We start from the raw sequence: 13,461 nt of genomic DNA, 5'->3' as shown, positions 1-13,461 counted from the left end.
CATGGTCAAATATTGATTTTGAATCTGTTGAATGAGCAATAGAAGTACTGATCTGAATAAAGTCAATAAAATAATCTCTGGTTATGTGATTACTTATCACTTTCCACCCCCACTGTTTAATCCTCTGTTATAGAATTAATTATCCTGGAATCACAGAATTAATGTGTGGTGGCTGAAAACTGAGATGGAAATTTGCATGCAACAGGCAGTTGGGCTAGTTTCGAAACTTTGAGAAATACAGCCACCTGTTGGACATAGTCTGGTATCACACTCTGTTCACCATTTGTTTTTTAATGTTCTTTGAGCGTGAAAAACTTTTGTTAATAACCAAAATGTAAAAAATAAATAAAAGCATAATTGTCACTATTAGAAAAAATAAAGATGATTAAAAACAGTTGAATGTCTTATTTTGTCTGTTTAAAGAATGAACCTGTGTATTAATAATGTGCTTTTCTAGATATAGTCTGAATAAGCTGAAAAGCTTTCATCATCATAAGAATAAGAACCAATTAATAAATAATTTTTTTAAAAAAGTTATTTCCTCACAAAATAGTAAAAGTAGGAATTTGTTATTTGTTCATTCCACTCCAGCACTGGCCTCTAGAGCAGCAGTTGGCAAATATTTTTGTAATGTGTTTCAGATAGTAAATAGTTTAGGCCTTGAAGGCCATAAGCTTCTTTCTCCTTTCCCTTTTATCCTTTTATTTTGGAAAGTTAAGCATCTTTATTTTACTTAATAAAAACTGTATATATTTAAGGTGTACAACATGGTGTTTTGATATACATATATTTAGTGAACTAATTACTACTGTCAAGCTAATTAACATATCCATCTCCACCTATTTACCTTTTTTGCATTTGTGGTGAGAATACTGAAGATCTACTCTCTTAGTAAATTTCAAGTATACTGTACAGTATTATTAACTGTAGTACCAATGCTGTACATTGGTCTCTAGAATTTATTCATCCTACATAACTGAAACATTGTACCTTTTAACCGATATCATCTCATTTCCCCACCTCCCCAACAACACACAACTCCACCCCACTCCTGCCCCTGGTAACTATCAGCTACTCTCTGCTTCTAAGAATTTGATTTTTTTTTAGATTCCACATGTAGGTGAAATCATGTAGCATTTGTCTTTCTGTTCCTGTCTTATTTCACTTAGCATAATGTCCTCCAGGTTAATCCATGCGGTCACGGATGGCAGGATTTTGTATTTTTAAGGTTGAATAATGTTCCATTATATATGTACCACAGTTGTTTTTATCCATTGATCCTTGACAGACACTTAGGTTGTTTCCACATCTTGGCTATTGTGAATATGAGTTTCTATTGCAACTATTCAACTCTGCTGATTTAGCACAAAAGAAACCATACACAAAGGGAAACAAATGTGCATAGCTGTATGACAATAAACCTTTACTGACAAAAACAGTTGACAGGCTAGATACAGCCCACAGGCTATAGTTTTCTTATACCCTCTTGTGATGGCTAATGTTGAGTGTCAAACTTGATTGGATTGAAGGATGCAAAGTATTGATCTTGTGTGTGTCTATGAGGGTATTGCCAAAGGAGATTAACATTTGAGTCAGTGGACTGGGAGAGGCAGACCCATCCTCAATCTGGGTGGGTACCATCTAATCAGCTGCCAGCACAGCTAGAAGAAAGCAGGCAGAAAAGGGTGGAAAGAGCAGACTTGCTGAGTCTTCTTGTCTCCATCCTTCTCCCATGCTGGATGCTTCCTGCCCTCAAACATCAGACTCCAACTTCGTCAGCTTTTGGGCTCTTGGACCCATACCAGTGCCAGGAGCTCTCAGGCCTTTGGCCACAGACTGAAGGCTGCACTATCAGCCTCCCTACGTTTGAGGCTTTTGGACTCAGGTTGGCTTCCTTGCTCCTCAGCTTGCAGATGGCGTATTGTGGGACTTCACTTTGTGATCATGTGTCAATACTCCTTTATAAGTTCCCCTTCATATACACATCTATCTTATTAGTTCTGTCCCTCTAGAGAACCCTGACTAATACACTGCTTTAAAGGCCTTTGCATTGGCTATTCCCTCTGCCTGAATCACTCTTCCCTCAAGTATTCACACAGCTTACTCACTCACTTCCACAAATCCTTGTTTAAAGTATCTCCTTTCCAATGAAGCCTACCCTAACTACTCCACTTAAAATTGCAATCTGCAACCCTGCACCCCATCCCAGGTCTGAGAAACAACCTCACAGGCCACTCACAACCAAAACACCCTCAGGCCAGCTGACCAACTGTGCGTCCATGCTCCTGGCCAGAGAATAACCCCAGGACTGCAACCCCAGAGATCCAGACCCCAAGTCAGATGACCCACCATGTGCACCTGTCCTAAGAAACCTGGTGAGTCCTTCATCAGCAGAGCCACATGCCTGCTGCCACAAGCCCTTGCAGCCCAGGCCACCGAGAAACTCCTATATGTCATTAGTGTGAATTATGGCTGAAAAACTTATGGAGAGGCTATACTATTGCATATACCTAGAACCAGAGGCAATGCACCCCATCTAACTGACATCCCCAAGTCCCATCCATATGAATAAGTGTTTCTCTACAAAACCTACTCCATAAAATTGGAAGAGGTGACTATTTCACCAGATGCATTGAAATCAAACTAGAAACACATAAAACATGAAAAAGCCAGGAAACATGATGCCTCCAAAAGAACACGGTAATTCTCCAGTAACAGGCCCCATGATAAAGAAACAAACAAAATGCCAGAACAGTAGTTCAAAATAATAACCTTAAGGAAACTCAGTGAGATCCAAAGGAATACAGATAGACAATTCAACAAAATAAAATTGCAACCCTCTACTTCTCTTGCTTTATTTTTTTTCATAACAGTTAACTCATTTTAATGTATTACATTATGTTCATTGGAGCCTATCTCTCCCAACCATAACATAAGCTCCATGGCCAACACTTAAAGCAGTGCCTGGCATGTAATAGATACTCAAGAAATATTTGTTGAACAAAAAGATGATTTATTCACATTTGCTCCAAAAACAATTAACAACACTAATTTTGTTTAAGAATGTGACTCCTGGCCAGGCGTGGTGGTTCACACCCATAATCCCAGCACTTTGGGAGGCCGAGGGAAGCGGATCACCTGAGGTCAAGAGTTCAGGACTGGCCTGGTTAACATGGTGAAACCCCAACTCTACTAAAAATACAAAATTAGTTGGGCATGGTGGTGCACGCCTGTAATCCCAGCAACTTGGGAGGCGGAGGCAGGAGAATCATTTGAACCCAAGTGATCCTGCAGTGAGCCAGGATCATGCCACTGCACTCCAGCCAGGCTTGCATATAATTTCAAAAGTTTTATAAATCTCTTTGCTTTACTCACGAACGTAGTAGAAATGTCATTTTTTAAATCAGAATATCAATGAATATATTGCCCACTGTAGTCCCCAAAACTATGTATCATTTTATTTAAATCTTACAATATTCTTATTATATAGACAATATTATCACCACTTCATAGATGACAAAACTAATTCTAAAAAATGCCAGTTACTTGCTCATAGTCACAAGGTAGTAAGAGAATGGCCTAGGATCCATGTGTCTTGATTTTAAAGCCAGTTTTCTTTTCCTGACAATGCAACTGTCAGCCAACCTTGCCTCATTCCAAGGGTCTTGAGGACTCCTTTCTCCATAGCTGAATTAGCTTCAGCAACATCTCAATCCCTAGGACAAATTTGACTTCAGATAAAAAGGATTTAATGAGCTTTGACCCAAATTTGTAGAGGTCAACGTCATTCACTTTGCATTTAAGACACTTACTTATTTTCCTCAGTTTTGATAACTTGGCTTCTTATTTGGCTCAACTACCAGATTCCCATCTCTAATTAGTTGGTTCTGAATACCTTATAAACTGTTTTACACTCAGTTCCTTGCCTTTGTGTGGAGACAGTACTGGCTCTTAATAGTCTCTCCGAAGATCTACATTCCTACCCACAGGCTGAGGCTCTGCTTTCTGATAACCAGTGTCCTAGGTGCTGACTGTTTCCTACGCCAGATTTCCAAATATCATTCACTCCAATCTTATGCTCTGTTTACGAGCAGGACAATCTCAGTTCTTTGGAGAACCTTTCCCCCAACTATAATTACAATTCCTTTCCTATATTTCTTCTGTATACAGTCTGTAGACTCTATCATCTTGATATCATTCTCTCCTTTTGTGCAAGTTTAGGTACCTCCAAAGTACCTCTACCAAAACAGAATTTGGCATATGAGGCATAAAAGCCAATTCTGCTTTCTGCTGAGGAGTTTTAGCTAAAATGTGACCAAAGGCTCTTTTGTGGTTAAGCGCTTTTCTCTGAGGTAAGGCTCCCAAGTGGGAAGAATGCTGATCACGCTTCCTGCTACACTGTCTACTGACTCATTACTAAAGAAGACAATTCAACATAGATTGATAGCAATGACAACTGAGTGAAAAAGTAAAAGCTGAGCTGTAACATGGAGGAAGAAATAATGAAGCTAGATAAAAAACTGGAGAAATCAGAAACAATTAACAGAAAATTAGAATGGTTCTATAAAATCTCCAGCCTATGTGATTAGAGGAATAGTGGTTCCACTGCATAGAGAAAAGTAGTTGGAAAGTACTGTCAATGTTGGAGTAAAGATAAATTCACTTAACAAATGGAGATTATGTTAGAATATAAATATATATCAAATTGAATATAAAAATTAGTGTCTTCCACCACATAGCATTCTAGAATTTCAAAACTTGTTTTTGCATTTATTTAGTGTCACACAAGGCAACCTGAGATGAATAAATTTCAACATATTTATCCTTTGACAAGTGAAACTGAGGCCTAAAGAAGAAAATAACTAAAATTCCGCAGACCTTGTGTATGAACCCAATACTTGGGACACCTTATGCTTTCTATTTGATCATTTGGCCTCTCAGGCCAACTACAACAATTGACAACTTTATCTGAATGTAATTCAGCCAAAGTCATTTAGTCAATAAAATATAGAGGGAATTGGACCAAGTGGCTTGTTAAGAGCAGAACTGATAGTTCATAATAAAATCTAAGGGTCGTAAACTCAAAGTTTAAAAGCTCTGATATTTTCTTTTATGCAAGAGAGAATAAAATAGATGGGATAAAATACAAAGTAAAAGTATTCCAGGGGTAATTTGGCCAATCTGTCTTTCTCCAAACATCCACAAATTTCTATTAACTTTATTAAACTCCATGACCAAAAAGCCAGCCTCTGTACTTTCCCATCACAAACAACCAAAAAATTCATTTTACATGATTATTTTATTTTGAATGTCAGTGATATGAATTATTATCTTTAAAATGGTCCAGTTAGTTACATTTTAAGCCAATATTTGCTTGTACTTTTGTTTAATTTCCAAAACAATGAAAGTATTTTGCCCTCTGGAGTGTTTCTAATAAAGATAATGGTATTTTAGAAATAAATCAATACTTGGTACTTACATAAAAGTTTTCACCTGAGAAGTGCAGCATGTCTTGGTGTTACATTATTATTTCACCGCCTCTGTTTATTTTGGCTAATGGGAGACACTGTTCTCACTTTACCAGAAGAGAAACCAAAGTCCAGGACCTGTTTAATGAAACAATGAATTAACGACAGTTTTTGGAAGAGGAATCAGTACGTTTGATTTCCAAGGTTTAAACAGATTTGTGATGCCAGGATATAATCCTTGTCCAACATGAAAGTTTGCCTTCCCACCCCAGGAGCCAAAGACACAAGAGAAGTTGGCATTCTTATGACATTTTAGTAAGAAGTGTTTCTTTCTCATTATATGCTCCCAAGCCTTTACAACTCCAAAGAAAATGATTCAAGGTACTTAGGATAAGGAAGAAACTCCCATGGCTTGGAAAACTTTTCACAAAAATTATTTTCTAACCAGTATTTAGTAGATGTTCATTGACAATCATTTTCTGTTTTCACCAGAGTTTAAGATTATGAGAATGCTACCACAGATAGAAAAAGAAGAAAGGGTTAGTCTGGGGAGAAAGATAATAAACCTTGATTTAAACAAAGTCTCTCCTGATCAAGCCCTCTTTATTCCATTTGAAGTCTCTTCAAAAATCGTTTTTGCCTCTATCTTCTTCCTTGCCCTTTCTGAAAATAATGAGTCCAAGGGTATTTGATGAACTCAGCAAGGTAGGTGTCCATGCCAGAGAGTGGGGAGCAAAGTGGACCTGAGTGTGCAAAAAGGGCATCCATGCAGGGTGTCAGCCCATTAGGAGCTATGAGATCCCAAGCAGGATCCAAAGAGCATCCGTGTAGGTGCAGGGAGACAGGATGACCTAGGGGCTTGGTTCCAAGGTGGTATTAAAAGGGCTATTTGTGCAGAATATCAGAGCTTGAGAGAGGTGTCAAGGGTGTCCATGTGAGGACTGACCCAGAGCGAGGTGTCACAGCACAAGTAAGGTGAGAAGGTCATCTTGGCTGAAAGACAGCCTAGCTCAGGTTATCATCAAACAGGATAAGGAGGGTTTCCAGGCTGGGGTCCCTCAGCATGGGGTTTAAACTTGGGCAGAAAGAGAATGGTGTCCATGCAGAACAGGGAATATCAGAGCCCAGCATATAGGTGAGCCCAGCATAACGGTGAGGAAGCCAGGCATATCTAGATGGGGCATCATTGGTGACAGTGCCAATGAGAGATTGGACACCTAGGAGATTTCACACACACACACACACACACACACACACACACACGCTTTGAAGAGGGAGCCAGTTTTCTCATTGTCAAAAAAGGGAAGTACAAATGTGGAAAGAAAACTAGAATAAAGTCCTGTGTCATTGGATTAGAACTGAAGATGATAGATGGGTAAATAGATACATTAAGAAAACATTTTACTTGGCATTTTATAAGCTCCCAGTAATTTGTGTTCCCAAATTCATGTAAACTTTTTTGATCACTGAATGTTTAGGTTGTGAGAAGAATGTGCTTAATAAAGAGAATATGGTTTTTAGATTCAGGCTCAAGTAATATCTTGGGCTCAAAATTTATCTCAACCATTGGGTGATTTTATATAATCATGGTGAAAACTCTGGGACACAAAATAAACAAACTGCAAAATATTTTTAAGTTTTTCTGAGAGACGTATCAAGGCCAGACAAGATGGCTCCCGATCGTCAGAATTCCTGTCCGCGCCTAGCGTCAGCCCCGCCGAAAGGATCGCCCCCTCGTCAAACTGCTCGCGCCCCAGAGGCCTCTTGGAGCCCCGGCTCAGCCTCGGGCCTTGGCCCCCAAAGAAAGCCACTCCGACCTGTTTGAGATGGGCTTAGTTCCCGCTCCCGTCCTACTGCCCCCAGGCGCTGGACAGCCTCAGAAAGAGGACAAGTCTGCATGGAAAGATAATCGCACAACTGAGCCTTCTGGGAGATGTAGTTCGGAGCTGGGAAAGCGGTTGGAGCCTCGGAAAGTCATCTTAATTGCTCTCACAGATAAGCCGGCGCTGGGCTGCAGGCCCGAGTACTGTGCGCCCAGAGTGCGCAGGCGCAAACATCCTGGGTTGCTGTTTTGGCCTCTTTGTTCGGACGTGAATTTTGTTTAGTGCTCCTTAGTGCAGAGGGGTTATGGGACCAGAGGTTGTGAGACTCAAAACCGGTTGGGGACGCAGAAGGGGTGTAGACCAGGAACCTGCGACGTGATGGGGGGAGGTCGAAGGGAAAGGAATCGCCAAACGTGGGACGGGTTTGGAGAGGCAGAAAGAGAGGAGTCTGAAATTGCAAAGGGCAGGTGTTATTCTGACTTCTGTGTGCTTTGTGATAAATGAGTGGGACAGGAAGTAAGAGGAGTTTCACTTTCTCCTTCTGCAATTATTTGTGTACTTGGACTAAGTGTATCTCATGGCCAGTATTTGACTGCTTTTGACCTATAAAGGTATTGTGTACACAGTCATGCATAGTTTAATAATAAGGATATATTCTGGCCGGGTGCGGTGGTTCACGCCTGAAATCCCAGCACTTTGGGAGATTAAGGGGTTTGAGACCAGCCTGGGCAACATGGTGTAAACCCCGTCTATACTAAAAATGCAAAAATTAGCTGGGCGTGGTGGTGTGTGCCTGTAGTCCCAGCTACTCGGGAGGCTGAGGCGGGAGAATCGCTTGAACCCAGGAGGCAGAGGTTGTGGTGAGCCAAGATTGCGCCACTGCACTCCAGCCTGGGCGACAGAGTGAGACTTGGTCTCAAAAAAAAAAAGGATACATTCTGAGAAATGCGTTGTTGGGCAATTTCATCATTGTGTAATAATTTCATCATTATAGAGTGTACTGACACAAACCTAGACTGTATAGCTGACTGAACACTTAGGCTATATGGTATAACCTGTTGCTCCTAAACTACAAAGCCATACAGCATGTTACTGTACTGAATACAGTTGGAACATTGTAGGGACCAGCCCCACAAGGTCTGTGGGTTTTTCTCCCCGTGTGCAGAGACAAGAGGTGGTAGAAATAAAACAAGAGGTGGTAGAAATAAAGACACAAGACAAAGATAAAAGACAGCTGGGCCCAGGGGGACCACTACCACCAAGACGCAGAGACTGATAGTGGCCCCGAATGCCAGGCTGCGCTGTTATTTATTGGATACAAGACAAGGGGCCAGGGTAAGGAGTGTGAGCCATCTCCAATGATAGGTAAGGTCACGTGGGTCACATGTCCACTGGACGGGGGGCCCTTCCCTGTTTGGCAGCTGAGGCAGAGAGAGCGAGAGAGAGAGAGAAGACAGCTTATGCATTATTTCTGCATATCAGAGACTTTTAGTAGTTTCACTAATTTTGTTACTGCTATCTAGAAGGCAGAGCCCAGGTGTACAGGATGGAACATGAAAGTGGACCAGTAGCTAGCTTGCTTCCTTCCTTCCTCTTTCTTTTTCTTTTCTTTCTTTCCTTCTCCTTCCTTCCTTTCTTCCTTTCTTTCCTTCTTTCCTTCTTTCTTTTCTTCCTTCCTTCCCTTCCTCCCTTCCTTCCTTCCTTCCTTCCTTCCCTTCCTCCCTTCCTTCCTTCCTTCCTTCCTTCCTTCCTTCCTTCCTTCCTTCCTTCCTTCCTTCTTTCTTTTCTTTCTTTCTCTTCTTCCCTCTGTGGCCCAGGCTGGAGTACACTCGGCTCGCTGCAGACTCCCTGCGTCCGGCTCCCGTGATTCTCCTGCCCTGGCCTGCGGGCTGCCTGGGATTGCCGCCGCGCGCCACCACCCCTCCCTCGTTTTTCTCCTTTGGCTGGAGGCGCGGTTTCGCCATGTCGGCCAGGCTGGTCTCCAGATCCTGACCTCCAGTGCTCTGCCCGCCTCGGCCTCCCGAGGTGCTGGGACTGCAGACTGAGGCTCGCTCATTCGGTGCTCGGTGTTCCCCTGGCTGGAATGCTGTGGCATGGTCTTGGCTCGCTGCAGCCTCTGCCTCCCAGCCGCCTGCCTTGGCCTCCCAGGGTGCTGGGATTGCAGCCTCTGCCTGGCTGCCGCCCTGTCTGGGAGGTGGGGAGCGTCTCTGCCTGGCCACCCATCGTCTGGGTTATGAGGAACTCCTCTGCTCAGCCGCCCCGTCTGGGAGGTGAGGAGCGCCTCTGCCCAGCCGCCACCCCGTCTAGGAAGTGAGGAACGTCTCTGCCCGGCCGCCCATCATCTGGGATGTGAGGAGCGCCTCTGCCCAGCCGCCCATCGTCTGGGATGTGAGGAGCGCCTCTGCCCGGCCACCCCGTCTGGGAAGTGAGGAGCGCCTCTGCCCGGCCGCCCCCTCTGGGAAGTGAGGAGGGCCTCTGCCCGGCCGCCCCGTCTGGGAAGTGAGGAGCGCCTCTATGCGGCCACCCCGTCTGGGAAGTGAGGAGCGCCTCTACGCGGCCGCCCCGTCTGGGAAGTGAGGAGCGCCTCTGTGCGGCCGCCCCTTCTGGGATGTGAGGAGCGTCTCTGCCCGGCCGCCCGTCTGGGAAGAAGTGAGGAGCGCCTCTGCCCGGCCGCCCCTTCTGGGAAGTGAGGAGCGCCTCTGCCCGGCCGCCCCATCTGGGAAGTGAGGAGCGCCTCTGCCCGGCCACCCCTTCTGGGATGTGAGGGGCGCCTCTGCCCGGCCGCCCCGTCTGGGAAGTGAGGGGCGCCTCTGCCCGGCCACCCATCATCTGGGATGTGAGGAGCGCCTCTGCCCAGCCGCCCCATCCGGGAAGTGAGGAGCCCCTCTGTCCGGCCGCCACCCCATCTAGGAAGTGAGGAGCACCTCTGCCCGGCCGCCCCTTCTGGGAAGTGAGGAGCGTCTTTGCCCGGCCGCCCCATCTGGGAAGTGAGGAGCACCTCTGCCTGGCCACCCCGTCTGGGATGTGGGGAGCGCCTCTGCCCGGCCGCCCCGTCTGGGAGGTCTACCACAGAGGCCAGAAGCAATGTGGGGGCTGGATGTGGTGGCTCATGCCTGTAGTCCCAGTACTTTGGGAGGCTGAGGCGGGTTGATCACTTGAGGCTAGGAGCTCAAGACCAGCCTGGCCAACATGGTGAAACATATGAAAAATACAACTGTCAAACCAACCAATGAACCAAGTGACAACAAAACAGGTCTACCCTGGAGTCATACTCTAATTTTTTCTATTTTCCTCCCTTTCTGATCCTTTATCCCACTTTCTTTTTCTTCCTCTTCCTTCTCCTTCGTCAAATAGAGGATTGAGTTATTATCATTGATCCATACAAAGTCCCTCTCTCATTTATTTTCTTTAATTCCCACTCCCCATTTCTATTCCCCGTCTTCCCATGTGCAACCTTCCTAATATGTTTGATATGCATCTTTTTGTTCGCATGTACTTTTAGAAAATGTTTATTGTTTTGTGTGCAAAAAAAAAAATAAAAAATAAAAAAGTTTTTCTAAGACAGCAGTTCTCAACCAAGGGTGATTTTTCCAGTATTCTGATCTCAGGGACATTTGACAGTGTCTAGAGATGTTTTTGGTTGTTACAACTGGGGGTTGCTAATGGTATCCAGTGGGTGAAGGTGAGGGTTGCTGCTAAACATCTTGCAGTGCACAGGACAGTCCCTACAACAAAGAATTATTGTTACAGGCTGAATTGCATCCTCTCAAAATTCATGTACTGAAGAAAAAACTTTTGTACCTCAGAATGTGACTCTATTTGGAGATAGAGCCTTTCAAGAAATGACTAAGTTAAAATGAGGTCTTTTGGGAGAGGGAGTCCTAATCCATCTCATTGATGTCCTTATAAGAAGAGGAAATTTGCACACAGAGATACCAGAAATGTGCTTCCACAGAGCAAAGACATGTGAGGATACAATGAGAAGGTGACTACCTGCAAACCAAGAAGAGAGGCCTCAGAAGAAACCAAACCTGCTGACACCTTTAAACCTCTAGAACTCTGAGAAAACCTATTCCTGTTGTTTAAGCCACCCAGTCTGTGATATTTAGTAATGGCAGCCCTAGCAAACTCATGCAATTATTCAGCCCAAAATGCCAAAAGCGCCAAGGTTGAGAAACTCTGGTTTAATATATGCAGAAATAGTCCTGACAAGAATATTTACGTGTGGGTGATACAGTTTAAATATGTGTCCCAGCCCAAATCTCATGTGGAATTGTAATCCCCAGTGTTGGAGGTGGGGCCCGGTGGGAGGTGATTGGACCATGGGGGCAGTTTCTCCTGAAGGGTTTAATGCCATCTACTGGTGCTGTCCTCACAATAGTGAGTGAGTTCTCACAAAATCTGGTTGTTGAAAAGTGGGTAGCACCTCCCCTGCTTGCTTTCCTGCTCCTGCTTTCACCATATGATGTGTCTCCTCTCCCTTCACCTTCTGCCGTGACTGTAAGCTTTCTGAGGCCTCCCAAGAAGCCAAGCAGATGCCAGTACCATGCTTCCTGTACAGCCTGTGGAACTGTGATTCAATCAAACCTCTTTTCTGTATAATTACCCCATCTCAGGCATTTCTTTATAGCAAGGAGAGAACAGATTAATATGGTGGGAAAGACAACCTGGCTAATATTCGTCATTAAAATGGCAAACAGAAGGAAAGAGATGAAACAGTTTTGCCTCCACAAAAAATAGAACAAGAAATAGTGAATAAAAATCATTCCCCAGGACTTTATGTAAAGGATGGGCTGGTGCAGTTAAAATTCTATTTTTAGGCTGTAAAATTATTAAAAAGGCTGTAAAATTATTAAAAATATATAATCAGTCTGATTTCAGGGTAAGTATATTTTTACTTCTTTGAATTTTTAGAATAAAACTAAATCTGGAACAATCAAGAATTTGATACGTACATGCATTTTCTCAAAATATTTTCACCCAAAAGACTAAGGAAACCCAATCTTGACTTAATTCCAAAGTTACTTTCCTTTGGTTTACAAAGAATATCTTCCTTGATACCACATATTTATTAGAGCTTTCATAAAAGTTCAAATGCGCTATACAATCTAATTTCTTCTTTGTCAGCACAAAAGCCCTCGAAATACATTATAAATATATAAGCAAAAGCTAAAACTATAAAATGTCTAGAAAAACATATAGAAAAAATCATTGTGACTTTCAGTTGGCAAAAATTCTTACTCAGACACAAAAAGCACCACTTTTATAAGTGGTGCTTAAAAGAAAGCAATGATTAGCTCAACTCCAGCAAATTTTTATATTTTTGTTTTTTGAAAGACTATTGAGAAAATTGAAAGATGAGGCACTTGAGATTGGGAGAAAATTTTTTGTTTTGTTTTGTTTTGTTTTGAGACAGAGTCTTGCTCTGTCGTCCAGGCTGGAGTGCAGTGGCACTATCTCAGCTCACTGTAAGCTCCGCCTCCCAGGTTCACGCCATTCTCCTGCCTCAGCCTCCCGAGTAGCTGGGACTACAGGTATCTGCCACCACACCCGGCTAATTTTTTGTATTTTTAGTAGAGACGGGGTTTCACCATGTTAGCTAGGATGGTCTCAATCTCCTGACCTTGTGATCCGCCCACCTTGGCCTCCCAAAGTGCTGAGATTACAGGTGTCAGCCACCACACCCAGCTGAGAAAATATTTTTAATACATATGTCTGACAAGGGACTTGCATCCAGAACATGAAAGCACTCTTATAATTCAATAAGGAAAAGCAAACAGCTTCACTAACATGTCCAAAATGTTTGAACACAACAAAAGAAGATATTTTAATGATAAACACATAAAAAATTATCCACATCATTAGTTATCAACACAATGAAAATTAAAACTATAGCAAGACACCACTACATACCCATTCAAATAGCTAAAATTTAAAAGACTGATATTACTGGCTGGGCGCAGTGGCTTATGCCTGCAATCCCAGCACTTTGGGAGGCCAAGGCAGGTGGATCACTTGAGGTCAGGAGTTTGAGACGACCCTGGCAAACATGATGAAACTCCATCTCTACAAAAATACAAAAAAATTTAGCTGGGCATGATGGTGCACTCCTGTAATCCCAGCTACTTGGGAGGCTGAAACAGGAGAATCACTTGAACGCAGGAAGCAGA

The 13,461-nt window shown here is 43.3% G+C and overlaps 1 pseudogene; it reads left to right on the top strand.

The window, feature by feature from the left end:
• The first annotated feature begins 7,129 nt into the window (after positions 1 to 7,129).
• On the top strand, positions 7,130 to 8,832 carry LOC129471342 (uncharacterized; annotated as a pseudogene).
• The last annotated feature ends 4,629 nt before the right edge of the window (positions 8,833 to 13,461 follow it).

Source organism: Symphalangus syndactylus, chromosome 21, assembly GCF_028878055.3.
Source record: "Symphalangus syndactylus isolate Jambi chromosome 21, NHGRI_mSymSyn1-v2.1_pri, whole genome shotgun sequence".
Classification (NCBI taxonomy): Eukaryota; Metazoa; Chordata; class Mammalia; order Primates; family Hylobatidae; genus Symphalangus; species Symphalangus syndactylus.
Note: the sequence above shows the minus strand (reverse complement) of the source record. Positions and strands in the feature narration are given on the sequence as shown.